Source organism: Cimex lectularius, unplaced genomic scaffold (genome assembly GCF_000648675.2).
Source record: "Cimex lectularius strain Harlan isolate CLEC.00 unplaced genomic scaffold, Clec_2.1 scaffold54, whole genome shotgun sequence".
NCBI lineage: Eukaryota > Metazoa > Arthropoda > Insecta > Hemiptera > Cimicidae > Cimex > Cimex lectularius.
In genome coordinates, this window is record NW_019392704.1 from 565,851 (window position 1) to 580,468 (window position 14,618).

General features: G+C 31.9%; 1 protein-coding gene and 1 long non-coding RNA gene across 2 annotated transcripts in view; one reads left to right on the forward strand and one right to left on the reverse strand.

Moving 5' to 3' along the window:
* LOC112126681 overlaps positions 1-10,475 on the forward strand; it is a 43,831-nt gene extending 33,356 nt beyond the window's left edge. Inside the window, exons 2-3 of the long non-coding RNA XR_002910140.1 lie at positions 4,069-4,137; positions 9,675-10,475. This is a non-coding gene — a long non-coding RNA (uncharacterized LOC112126681). The remainder of the gene's footprint in view (positions 1-4,068; positions 4,138-9,674) is intronic.
* LOC106665795 (E3 ubiquitin-protein ligase MIB1) overlaps positions 1-14,618 on the reverse strand; it is a 590,106-nt gene that overhangs the window by 59,824 nt on the left and 515,664 nt on the right. The window lies entirely within an intron of this gene.

Below are 14,618 nucleotides of genomic sequence, written 5' to 3' on the forward strand. Positions count from 1 at the left end.
TTTCCCTCCACGGTAAAGTTCAACATTTTATCACCTCACATAGACCAGTAATAATTATAGTTATTTTTTAGGTCGTCTCGTTTTATTTCGTTCATTTATGCCGAAAATATTAAAAAAATTCTAATAGGAAAACACCAATTATACTTAACTATAAAAACTAGTTATACGAAGAAATACAGGAGGATCCGTAATATAACTAAACAAAAGGAGTCAATAAACGAATAAACGTGGACCGATGATTTTATAAACAAAATGTTTTGGTTATACTAGGTCGAAAAATAACTAGTCCGAGCATACTTGCCGATCGGCACTAGGAGCTGAAAATGAAGCAATTTCCATATTTTTTGATATATCTTTCTGCCTTTGCACGGATTTGAAGATTTTTTATAGATAAATCGATTTGATTTTCCCCACAAGGATAAGAAAATAAGATTCATGATCGTATTAATTTTCAGTATTAGAAATATCGATCTCTTTTTCACTCATGAACACTCTGGATCAAGATAAGGTCTTGAAGAAGAAAGAAAATTCAGTTGTTACTGCCAAGCTTTCGGCCTATTTTAAGATTATCATCTGGACAAACAATCTTAAATATGTCTACAGATTGACACATTTAAGGTTTTTTACAGGCGATCTCGAATGTCCTTGAAGACCGACTCACTTGCTAGTACTATAGCAGTATTGCCCTGTTAAAAACTTAAATGTGTCAATCTACAGACATATTTGAGATCGATATGCCCTGGTGATGACCTTAAAATAAGTCGAAGGCTTGGCAGTAACAAGAGAATTTGTTTTCAAGTTGTTGTCAAGACCATACCTTCATCCAGTGTTCATCATATTAAATGAGATTATTATTCAAAAAATTACAAAAACAAAGCCACTTTCAGTAAAGTAAACAAACAATTTGAAAAAATGTAATTCAAATCACCAACGCTCTTAAGTAGAAAGTTTTTAACAAACAAAAATTATATATTTTAGTCCTAGATTAGCTGGAGGCATTTTTTTGTACAATGACTGGTGTTTCACTTAAATATTGATAACTGCTATGGATTTTATCTGTTTATCTGCCCCTTTCTCTTTTCTTGAGCCTATTTCAACAATTTTTTTTACGTTTTTATAAGTGAAAATATAATGTCAAAAATAACCTTTATATTTTACACTACGGGATATGACATATTTGCACAGGTCAGATTCGTGCATTATGGAACTAAATCTGTGAAAGATTTCCAGTCGATCGGGATCCAACCTTATCACCATCATTGTAATTTTCGAAAAACGTCACCAGCATTTGAAAGTAAAAAGCGAGATAATATATTTTTTTAAATTTACTCAACAATGTGTATTCAGGGGTATTCTGGGGTTAAAAAAACGGTTATTAACTTCGTTACTACCGCAATAAATATATTAACTTTCTCCCTTGTAAGTACAATTTATAATTACTAACAGATCTTCGCTGTATAATGTGCTGAATTAATTAAGAGGATATTAATGAATTAGTATTTTTTTCAAAATAGTTACATAACTAAAAAACAAAACTTTTTTAATCCTTTTTAAAAAGATAGCTCCTACTCACAGTAAGTTGTTTTGCAACGATCCGGATTTCGAGCCTTTTAGCTCATCATCAGGTTGAATGACTTCCACAACCACGTCTCTCGACATGAATTGCCAAAGTGAACCCACTTATACCCCAGCCAACGCGACGTTCCAATTAGCTGCTGATCTTTTTAGTGGCGCTCAATTTGAACGTGCGAAACGCGGAAATTATAACACAAATAAATATTATACTATTAAATACTTAATATTATTAAATTACTATAAAAATAATAACAATTAAATAATTAGTTTAATTATTTGTATGTTTGATATTATTTATGTACATATTTAAAATGGGAGGTAGATCAAAATCTGTTATATTATTAATGCATTTATCCTCCCCATGCCATAAACTTGCAAGTACAATTGACAAAATAATTAAAAACAATAATTCAAACCTACATTCGGTATCAACAATTCTTTAGAAATGATAAAAGAATTAAATAACATCAATGTACCAACAACTGTGTTTTAGTATCATTTGACGTTACTAATTTATTCATAAATATCCCCGTTGAAGAATGTACGAAACTCATAAAGCAAAAACTTACCGAGAATTCTATTAACGAATTTGTAAAAAATGATATAATAGACCTCTTAAATATATGCCTAATATCTAATTATTGTAAATTCAATAATAAATTTTACGAAATGAAAGGGTTACCAATGGGGTCTCCATTATCCCCACTTTGTGCTGAAATATTCATGGATTATTTCGAAAAAAATCTTTTCAAATCAAAGAACAAATTAATTAAATTTGTTCATTTCTGGAAACGCTATGTAGACGATATTTTATGCATATGGTCGGGAACATTAAAGGCTCTCAAAGAATTCCTACAACTAATTAATTCTCTACACCGTAATATAAATTTTACATTGGAAATTGGCNTTCAACCTGATGATGAGCTAAAAGGCTCGAAATCCGGATCGTTGCAAAACAACTTACTGTGAGTAGGAACTATCTTTTTAAAAAGGATTGAACACCACACTCACTCCATCATTTTTCATTTCTATAAACTTTTTTTATTCTTTAAGTTTATGACTTTCTACCACAATTTTGCAAAATAATAAAAAAAAACTAATCAGTTAAAATATTCAGCAAAATAAACTTTTGTAAAATATTTTTACTAGTTTTTCCACCTAATAAAGAATAGTTGACATTAATAAAGAAATAAATACTAAAAATAATACTTCTTCAGATTAGTAGGTTGTAATTATTAAGAACAACAAAATTAATCCTTTTCATTAGAAGATAAAAAGTCCTTTCGACTAATTTTCTAACGAAAATATGTTTATTATTTGTAAGAAACGTCAAACGAAAATAAATCGTTTATATTTTTGTTTTGAAAAGTTCGTTGGTTGTAGATTGAAAAAAAAAATTGTTGAAAACATTTAAAATAAATTTATGGGCCGGGATGGCCGAGGGTTAGTGTATTTGCATGTTCTGAGTTCGAATCCCGGCGTAGCCCATGGATTTTTAATTAAGAATAATATGAAAAAAAGGACGTAAAAGTGATTTGGCTCTTCACGCTTCACACCCAACGGGTAGTTGGGCGTTAAGCCCACCTGCATGTCAGGAATGTTTTTGCTTCAAAATAAACGTATTTTGCTCTTCGCAGTAGCGATTATTTTAAACAAAATAATGAAGTTGTTAAAATAAGTGAAATTGTTTCCTGATTAAAAAATGCTAGTACAAAGACAATTCAATTTTTATAATTCTACTTTCTATTAAATAATAAAACCGTAGAATTTTAATTCCGATAAAAGGTTGTCATAAAAACGGCGTTCCTGAATTTACTAAATATGAATGACATTTACATACTGATATTATATTATAAAGAATATTGATTTTTATATTATAATATATTGATATTATATTATAAAAAAGCCACTTTCATTTTTGATTTTTTGAGAAAAGCTTTTTTTTAGATAATTTTATATAGCGTTAGGTTGACAAATTGACATTTCGTTTTAATATATGAAAACTAATATTATTATCATAAATATACTAATATTTCAAATAAAATTAATAACGACCCGACTAAATATTAATCCTTGCCAAATACACTTTGTTGAAAAGCAAGAAAAATGAGAAACATATTGCTCCTAATTTTTCATTCTTTATTGTAGAACGAATTAAAATTTATCTGATCAAGAAAGGAATGAAATAAGAATTATTACTGCAATAGATTAAAAAATATCTTTATTCGATAAGTAGCAACTAAATTTATTACTTCATTCAGTTGATAATTTTGTTACAACCCCACATCTTGTGTTAAATTGACCTCTAGACCTTGTCCAAACATAAGTTAGTTGATGACGGTTACCCAATTGATTGAAAAAATAAAACAAAGGATTTCGTTTAATTTATCAACTGAAACACTGTTCTATACTTACTTATAACATTTTTAAGATATATGTAAGTTGAAAACTTTGAAATTGATATTTTTTGTTTAAATTGCAACGTTTGTGCAGGTGTGGGTGGAAGATGGTGAGGATGGGCAGACGGTCAATGTCAACCGAAGAGCAACCAGCAGAACAGTGGTATTATTCAAAAGTTTTTCCCAGATCAAATTCAACGGAACGGTTCAACCTCCCCTCCTCTCACAAAAAAAGAAAAAGAGCTAATCCCGTGCCAACGAGGAGGTTGACCATTAATGGCGATAAAATTCAGTCAGGAGGACGGAACTTTCTAAGTGTTGTGAACTGATATTTCACTAGGGGAGTCCACGGTGGGTATATTTTTGTCCTAGGGACAAATTTGGATGGAGCCCCCCTTTCCCCCTCTTCGGGATACCGCACGTACCAGATGTGCCCAGAGGGCTGTTTTTAGACCCAGGCCAGCGAAGTCTTCAGTCTCACTCCGCCGGCCGTCTTAGGAGCAGCACACCGCACGTACCACTTGGCCATGCGTGGTTCCATACTTCTGTACTTCCCATAGTGTTTCAATTTATATGGAATGTAAAGAAGTATGGAGCTACCTTGCCATTTTCATCGAGCAACTCATCACGCCCATGAAGACCATGTGTTTAACAAGTTTTAAAACCAGAATCTCTTTTTCTCTTGTATCCATGAAATGTAAGAAGAAAGTGATATTTTATTCTCAAGATGTCTTTCCGAACCGAATTCAATTTCAAGAGCGCGCGAAAAACGAAACCAAGTGCTGTGTTCAGTGTATGCTGTTTTAAAAGCTGACCCTTTCAAAAGTGGAATTCGGCGCTTTAACCCCTGAATACCGCAGGTAAAACTTCCCTCGCCCTTACAGGCTCCGACCATTTTTTTGTGTCTCGGAACATGATAAGAAGAAGAGGAGAAAACCAGCTTTGTACGTCTCCAGCCCTTTGTCCCACACGTGGTCTACACATGTGCGCTATCCTTCTATTATACAAATTACGGATAAAGAGAGAATATAATTATGGCCGAGAGGCGTTACGCTGTTTAACGGAATCCTTCGACCGTAGGATCAGGTTACAACGCAAGTAGACTGAAAAGAAAATCCTCTGCACCTTTTTAGGACGTTTAATTTTTAACTTTGGCCGGTTACCAACTGACTCATTAGACGCTTCAAAAATAGCTCTTCTGAAGTCAATTTCAAAGTTATTCGGTTTAAATCAACATTATAATTTACCATCATTTTGTGCAGTGATGACTATCGTGGCGAACCCAACTATCGATATGGAGTTATGGTATAGTACAACCCTTTAAAGTAACGTAACTAAGTGATTATTTTCTGTTCATTTATTTTCTTTTATGTAGACAAACCAAATTAAATTTATTCTTTTTATTTTAATTTAATATTAATTGAACAAATATTAAATAATCAAAAGTTGATTTTTTGGTCTTAAAAATAGAAAAATGTAATGATTTTATAAATGTAATACAATGTATGTTAATAATATTTATTTAATGAAAAACATTTTGAAAAATCAATTATGATTGGTGTAGTTTAGAAAATTTTGTTTTGTTCAAATTTTACATTGGCTCATACGAAAAATTTAAAGGTATTAACAGTAGTTTTGAACGTTTTTATTGATGAACAATTTTTTCTATTTCTATTGATTTGTATGTTCAATTTAAGTCTATTAATATTATTTACATAACGTTTAACGATGTACATATTATTTCTACGGGAATTAAAACCTTTCTATTAATTAAATTATTCGTAATCATTGAACATAGGTGATCTAAATAAGAAATTATATAGTTGTAAGAAATCTATATGTGATTTGAAACAATAGTAACTTTTTAGCATTTATATAATATAATTGTTCTATTCTTTATTTATAGTATAAAGTTCAAAGGAATATTTTATTAATAAATATCTCAATTCGACTATTTTTACAAGAGTGCATATCTGAAATAAAAATGGAGCAAAGAGTTCAGTTTTATTATTTTATACGGTTATGGTACAAGATTGTCATAGGGTTGTTTATTTATTGACCAGAAAGGCTGGGATGGTTCTGTTGGGTGGTTGTCAATTACCGCATCGTCCCCTCGAGATTATTTTTGATCCGACCCCGCCGCTCTGAAGGGAAGCAACGATCGAACTAAACAGGCTATTTTTTTCCTATCTCTTCCTAATAATACAGCGTGATTGGTTGAATTTGTATCTATAATGATTTCGCAGTGAAACTTGAATGTGGGGCTGAAACGACGGAAGTACGCCAAAGTCGATTGCGGAGGGAGAAAGCAGCTTCTATATTATTCATCTTAAGACCTCGGCACTAAATTAATAATATGGCGATTTTTAAATCTCTTTGAAAGCTCCTTGACAAACGGCATTGAAATGATGTTCGAAAAGAGTCACTTAAAAATATTTATTAATATTTCTAAAAGAAAACGGAGAAAAATGATTAAATTTAGCTTTCTGAACTTTGAAATCCTAGCTGGTTGACGGTTTAGAATAGTTTTGTCCATTCATTGTCAATGCGACAATTACATGGGAAACAATTCGCCTTTTCAATCCCTTTAATAATAAATTAAACTTAGTTCGGATTATCCCTACATTTTTCCAAACTTTCACGCACGTTAGGGAGATAAAAATCTTAATTTTAAAATAATAGTTGCGCCAAGGCGAGTGGTATATTTTGTTTACTACAATGACACGCCTTCATCATATAGACTTTTCTGTCAGTTGATATGATATTCTACATAAAAACCATGTGGAAAAGGAAATCTATATGTAAATTATGAGCATCGATTCTGATTCAAAGAGAAATTATTTGCACACGATTCTTATTTCTTTAAAGCTCAAAATAAAATGAATATTCTACTGTCTATATCATTGAGAAAGTCACCTAGGCGACAGTTTAATTATTATCTGATGTGATGTATATAATAAATCAACTTAAGTTATTTATAGTTTATATATGTAAGAGTGCAGTGATTGCCAATTTAGCCTATATGTAAGATTATAAATTCATTAAATACTATATTTGAACGTACATTTTTTAACAAATAAAAATATTGGTTTTACACCCTATACACTTTTAAAATTTTTGTCTGAGACGATAGTGTAAAAAGAGCCGAATAAAACGAGGAATTCGCCCAATACATCATTCATGAATCGTTTCCGTTTAATTAGCCGAAGTCTGATAGCTTGAATCAGTTGCTAAATATTTAAACAAGACGCGGCACGCAAGGCTAAAGTGCAGACTCGATCCCGGAAGTTACTTTAAACTTGGAAACAGGAGCCGTCTTAGATACAACTCGGGAGTCGAAATGTAAATATTGAACATCTACGAATTTCTGCATACATACGTCGAAAATAACCTTTATTTCTAATTAATTAACGGGCCCCACGGCATAATCCTGTACGTGCTAATAATGGAAAATGGTAATAATCAAGACCATTTAGTGGACATTAATAGGCGAGAGCGTGAGTTTGATGAAAATCTATTCAGCCAGTCCATTACCAACAAACAGATGGACTAATCAGAAATATGTAGTCACCATCATATGTTGTGCTTGTGCTTCGGCTATAGCTATACGCTGAGATGAACTTTAAGATAATAACATCTATTTTAAATTTGAACTAACTTTGAAAACTTTCTTAAATTATAGATTGATTAACGTTATTTGAATTTTAAGATTAAGACATTTAAAACTGTTGTCAACTTTTTGACGAAATACACAGAACACAGCCGAACGAAAACCTCAGATAGTGGGTGGTTTTTCAAATTGTAAATGGACATGTTTATTACTTATGTAAGATAGTAATTGGCTTTGGGTTAAGTATTTCTACAAATTTACACTAATTAAGTCGTTAAGTCAATCGAAATTCATTCTAGGTCGGGGAAAAACGTTAATCAAAAGTCCATCGCAGAAAATAACGGGACAACTAATAAACATCGGATGTGTTAAGTCCAGAATGATAATAGGACTACTGATGGAACCTTGCAAACACCGGAACGTATATGTATAAACTCTTAACTTCTGAAACATGCCTATGCAGATATGCCAGGGAGAAGAAGAAACCACGAAACTTGTCCTCAGTTAGCGCGAAGGCCTGAAGTACACACAGGAGAGCCCCTAACAAAGCTTCGGGACTGGTAAAAAGACTTTAGGATAACGGGAGTTACTATGTTGGAGATTGCACAATAGGCCAATATCGGTCGTGGTGCGCAAGGTCGAAAAGAGACCGATTCCTAGTGACCTAAATTTAATCCTGCTGGAATGCCTAACAAGGAGCTTAAAGTAAATTATTATTTATTATATTTACATTAAGAAAAATATCTTTTAGAATGACTTGGAGAACTCAGTTTTAACCATGAAACAGTTGACCATGGAAGAACCAAATATAATTTGATCTGCGTCATAGGATCAGGTTCGTGAAGGCCCAAAAACTGAGCTCATGGTCGATTCACAATTTTGTTCAAAAATAATTTCTTTCTGTACATTCAAACCTACAAAAATTCCATTTATAACCCTTCACAGGCATTTTTTAAAGCATGGGTTTAGCATGCATCGAAGTGATATTTCCTCTAAACCACAAATTGTGGTCGGTTCGCGTCGGGTGATGGCAAGCTCGATCTAGCCAAAGATGTTCCTTTGCCTTTGGAATTATCCCTTTGGAATAATTAGGGCTTGTTTAGCTGGTAGGAATTTCATCAGGCGATTCCATGTATTCTCGGTCGGATTGATACATGTCTAAAACCGCTAATCAGGACCGTAGTGGTTTTGTGGGCCGTAAATCGTGTAATTGTTTTCTTGCTAATACCTCCGATAAAACAGGTCAATTACGCGGTTTTATTCTTTTCAATTATTGATGTTTAATAAAAATGAACCAAAAAATAAACTGAGTTAATGTCGCGTTACTAAGGTCTTTTAACTAATCAAGACCAATTGTAATTTTCAAGGAGATAGGCGTGGGTTTCCCCCCAACATGTGATACAAATGTAACGAAAGGATTTATTCATCAACAGAATCAGCTCGACTTTATCTATATTAATCAGATCTAGATTAATCTGTTAAGTTTCTACATTTCATTTTATTGACAGAACACATCCTTCATACTATTTTGATATGACTAATATTATGAATAGTGAAGCTGGTAGGAAAATATGTCCTTTTGAACTGAGAAAACTTGACATTCAGTTTTATTGTAAAAATAACTACACATTAAATTAAACAGCTAATTAATAATAAAAATAATATAAATTAAACTTTTACGTTAGGTTGAGTCAGTAAAAAGAAATGTTCCTAATATTCATGAAGGTACAAATAATTGTAAAAATAGTGTATTTGGTGAAAATTACCTTTGCGAAAAACAAGATTTCCCCGGAGGCAAAACTGGACCTTGTCAGTACAACTAATGCATATTATTACATAAAAATTATTGTAGGAAAACCACTGTTACACATTAGAGAAAGATTAATAATTTGGGCAAATTGTAAAACTCAAAATAATAAATCTCTTAGAAACTTTTTCCCCTATCTTCTCACTTTCATTCTAATACTCACTTTCTCTATCTCTCTTTATCTATCTATTTATCTATCTGTCCATTTTTCTCACATTTGCAAACAAAAGAAGTAAGATTTTTTAATGCTTAAGTAATTAAAACTGAGTATTTTTGTTTACAGACTATAGCCGGTTCTGCTCTGGTTGACGTCTTTTCCCTAGGCTTGTTTTTAGAAAGGATAGATTATTTTTACAGCAGTGCCACTGATATACAAAGTTTTGCCATTTATACAATATGACTCAGGTCTTCCCTCTGAAATATACTTACATTTGTTTTTAAAAAGTTCTACATTACCTGTTAACATTTATAGAATTTTAACTTGATGTCTAAGGATTAAAAAGGATTCACAATGCAAGAATGATCGGAAAGAGAAATTACCCCAGGGCAACCGAACAATCAAACTTCCGGTCCAAAAGATTCATGAAAAAGTTTATGAAGGATATAGGAATTGGAGAGGAGGTAAATCCAGGTGTCACTACATCACGGGGGACACGTAAGAGACATGAGACCATAAACTACATGAGGACCACAGATGTGTCTCAGTGCTTACGGCCTACTTCCTTTCATTCATGCGGAAGTGGAATGGCAAACTCACTTTCAAAAAAAGAAAATCAGTTTTTTCTACTCAACGCCAATCCATTTCTGTTAACTCTTAACTAAACGACATAATAAGTAAGGACAAAACATTACAAGGCAGCTAAGTAAGTAATGAAGAGAGATTATAAATGGTTTATTATTTTCACAACCTGAGATCGAAATGTTTCCCGTGAAAATGAGAAGACAAGACAATGAGTTAAAAGTGCAGAAACACACTAAATATCTAGCTATAAATATATAAATAATAACGAGCACTATTATGCTAAGAAAGAATAGTTTCATTTCTAAAACTAATTCTAATTCAAAATTTATATTCATTTGTACACTCCAATTTTTTAAATCGAATTTGTTAATTTTGGCATTTTTACATAAATAAAGAATAAATGATAATAATATAAATGTCTTATTATTATAATAGAAGCCGAATTATAATAATAATTTATTCTTCATTTATATCTTCTGACAATTATTCACGTGTTAAGTCCAATAAAGAAATTCCAATTGCTCAAATATGCTTTGAAATGTATTTTAAAAAGTCTGTTAACATAAAAATTATAAAAAAAATAAACATAACAAATAAACATAAAATAAAATAACATTCAAATTATTTCGCAAGGTTTATACATAATTAATTAACTGGCTCCCTTTGGTGGTGTGGTAATGAAATGTAGAAAAGTGCCAGACAGAGAAAAAAGAAAAGAAAAGTACAACACAACATAAGTAAAGGAAAAATGTTTTTCCACGATTGTAAATTTCACAGAAAACACCTTTAAAACTCAGGATTTTTTAAATTTTAATTTCGTTCCTCCATATTCATAATATAAAAAGATAAAGAAAATATATGATACCTGTTTCAAATATGCTTGAAGGCATACTTTAAATTGTAGTTACTATAATTAAAATTATACACATATACACAAACAATTAACAATCATATCCATGAAATTAATTTTAATTGATATATATATNTAAATTTATATCCTGTAAAAAATATGATAAAGAAAGAGAGAGAGAGAGAGGGAGAAAGAGAAAGAGAGAGAGAAATAGAAGAGAGAGAGAGAGAGAGAGAGAGAGAGAAATAGAAGAGAGAGAGAGAGAGAGAGATGCTTATAATTTCCTCCTGTTTAAGGGGGCAGGAACTGTTTTTCGAAAAAAAACATGAACTTTTTAAATTAATAGCTTTAATAATTCAACTACAACTTGTTTTACACAGATTGAAACTGGTCCACCCTAATTCAAAAAATCCTAAGTGCTAAAAATATTTTTCTGAAAAATGCGAAAAGTTATCTTGCCTTGGTGAACTTGCAACTCAACATGTCTTAGATACAAATTTGGAGCATATTACGAAAAATGTGACACAAAAAATTGGTTATAATAGAAACACCACATTTTGAGAAACTACTGAAAAATGACAACGTTCGGCCTCTTTCTGAACAACTAAATGGTTTTCATAAAAATTGTAATAAGAGAAAATTTTAGAGCTTGATGCTTAAACAAAAACACGAAAAATGGGTATCAAAATTAAAATCCATTGAGTAAAAGTGGAGATAAAAAAAGAGACCAAAAAAATCCGTTGTCCGTCTGGAAAACACTACACTCCCTTAAGAAATAAGACTATGTGACATTTACCACAAACACGATTGAAATAACTTACAAACAAATTTTAGGGAAGTTTATCACAATCTAACTTTTGTAAATTGTTTACTTAAATCAGTTGAATTTTTGTTATAAATCTTTATATAAGGTATTTTGTTGACATAAACAAGTCAGTGTCATGAGCTGGATTCGAACCCACGACCCTCGGCTAAATACACAGCTGCTCTACCACGATAGCTCAAGTGGTAGAGTAGCTGCGTATTTAGCGGAGTGTCTTGGGTTCGAATCCCGCTCGAGACACTGATTTTTTAATCTCAACAAATACCTTATATGAACATTAATTAATTGAAAAACGTTATTCGGTCAATCGAAACACGAACTCTAATTAATTTTCTTATAAATTTATTTTCTTACATATAAAAGTTTGTCAATTTAGTCTGGTTTATGTACATAAAAATACTATAACTATGAAATCACAAAAACATTTCTTATCCTAATTCACAGCTAAAGAAAGAAAATGTCTATATTGTTTTACCGTATTAATCTAATGAATGTAATATAAAAAAAATAGTGTAAGAAAGTAAGAAGTATATAGAAGCTGAACCGAAACTAATAAAAGCGCCAAATTTTCTATTTCTATTTCAACAAGTTTGTTTTAATATGACAATTAAGAGAATTGATGTTAAAATTGTATTTCCCCGCTTGACAAATTGATCTGAAATGATGTCGTCTGCAGATTATATGTCTTATCTTTCTTATTCTTCTGGCGTTATATCAGATCAAGTGACAAAAATAGCGAAATCAGCCGGATATAAAGATGTCAGTTGTTCTGGTTGAAATGAAAAAATACGAAATATGCACAGTATACTTTTTTGTTTTTGTTTCTTATCCTATTTTTCAGGTTTGTACGAATCCTTCAGGAAGCGCTGAGAAAAACTGTATGTTGCGCCGGACATCAAAACGGCTCATTGTTCGGCCTCTGTTTATCTACAATAATTTAGCGGAAGGGCTATACCTTGCAATGATGGAAGAGGTCGTTTACCCTTCTAATAAAGGAAGATTGTTGAGAACAATGAAACCCCATGTGATATTTTAATCCTCATGATAAGTCGTAAAGACAAATTTCGCCAGGTAAATACGCCGTTTTTAAAAAAAAAATTATGGCGAATTTTATGATCACCTGAGATAAAATGAAAATTTACAAACTATCTGGTGTTTGAAATTTTTAACATATTTTTAGAAATTTGGATATATAATACGATCGTATTTCATCCTATTATTGCATCGTTTGAAAAATAACCACGGGTCGTCCATTGGATCGCAATTACCCTTTGACCTGTTAAAACTGACCCGTGAAAGCCAGGGGTAACAGGGATAATTGAGGAAAACCTTCTAGGTAAAAGATAAATAAGGTAATAACCGTGTTTACTCTGTAAACCAAATTCTGATCGAAAACACAGACAGCTGGGATCTAAATAATTCAACGCTAACCTTTTGGTGTTTGACGCGTTCAAAAATAAATATGGAATTTATTTTTTATTGGTCGGACCTTTCTTTGTTCATTAATTAAAATACACAATTTTCTATATTGGAAAAGAGTAGTAAAGATATGTTTTGAAAATTTATAGCACGTTTATACCGGTTTCAACATGAGTGATTTTATATATGATATTGAGTAATTATATAAAGTAAAGCAAATAAATAACGAATTTAAATGAGTTATATTTTTTAAAAAGTTATTTTCGGTTTGGATACCATAAAAAAATAATGATCGCGATACCACTTGAAACTGATCGTTGCAGGATATTCCAACTCCCGAGCGATAAATTTAAATTCAGGAGTGAAATAAAAAAAAAAAAACAGCCAAGTTATTATGAAATAAACGGCAGAGAGAGCAGCACTAAACAGAGCTGGCGGGTTTACTACTGATCTTGTAGATGGAGCTACAGCTCTAACGCAAGGATCAAATTAATGAAAATTAGTGGGAGGAGCGTCTATGATGAGAACTGCTGATTACATCTAACAACTAACAACTCCATGGAACGCTGTAAATATTTATAGTGAGGAAAAAGCAAGAATCCGGCGGCTTGAGAAAGCCAATACCGCCGCAAGACTACCATTACCTTAAACATTAACAATAAATATGAGTCCGGGCGGGGGGGGGGGGGGGTTAATTCCATTAAAGCTTGTTATTTTCATATCTCTTGGGCCTTCGTCGCCTTATTACCATCCCAGACGGCTTCGGAGGAAAACTTTATTATTACAAAGGCTAAAACTTTAAAGTGCGATTCCTAATAAATGAGTTTTAATTTATGAACCCTCCCTCTTTAAGTAGAAATAAAAACGACTTAGAATAGGCTAGTACGTTTTGTTATTAAAATTTTAATGAGATTATTTACTAAGTCTCAAACAACTATATACTTAAAATTCTGAAAATTGTCAACGGTTTAAATAGTTGCGATATAAAACAGTAAGCACTGTTAAAATTGGAATATTCTATGCAGCACTAACTCTATTCTACAAGAATTGACCACTATGTTGACGATTCATTCTTTCTTCTTTTGGCATCTGCCTATTCAGCACGAGTCGGCCGTCTACAGTTTTGCGCTCTGCTCTTCTATTTCACATGTGAATATATATCTCTTTATGCTTTTCAATTTCACTTTATGCTCTGGGCCTTTGTGGGAGATTCCGCAGAGCCGGTTTTGATGAATCTTCTTTGAGCCACGTTTTAGCACGGGTTCATCACGCACATTGGTATCGTGACAATTAAACAGAAGGAAGGATCTTTTGTTTCAATGTTCATTCAGCAGTAGTTCCTCAGTAGTATTATAGAAATGATTGTAACACTAATATTTTTAATATATAATTT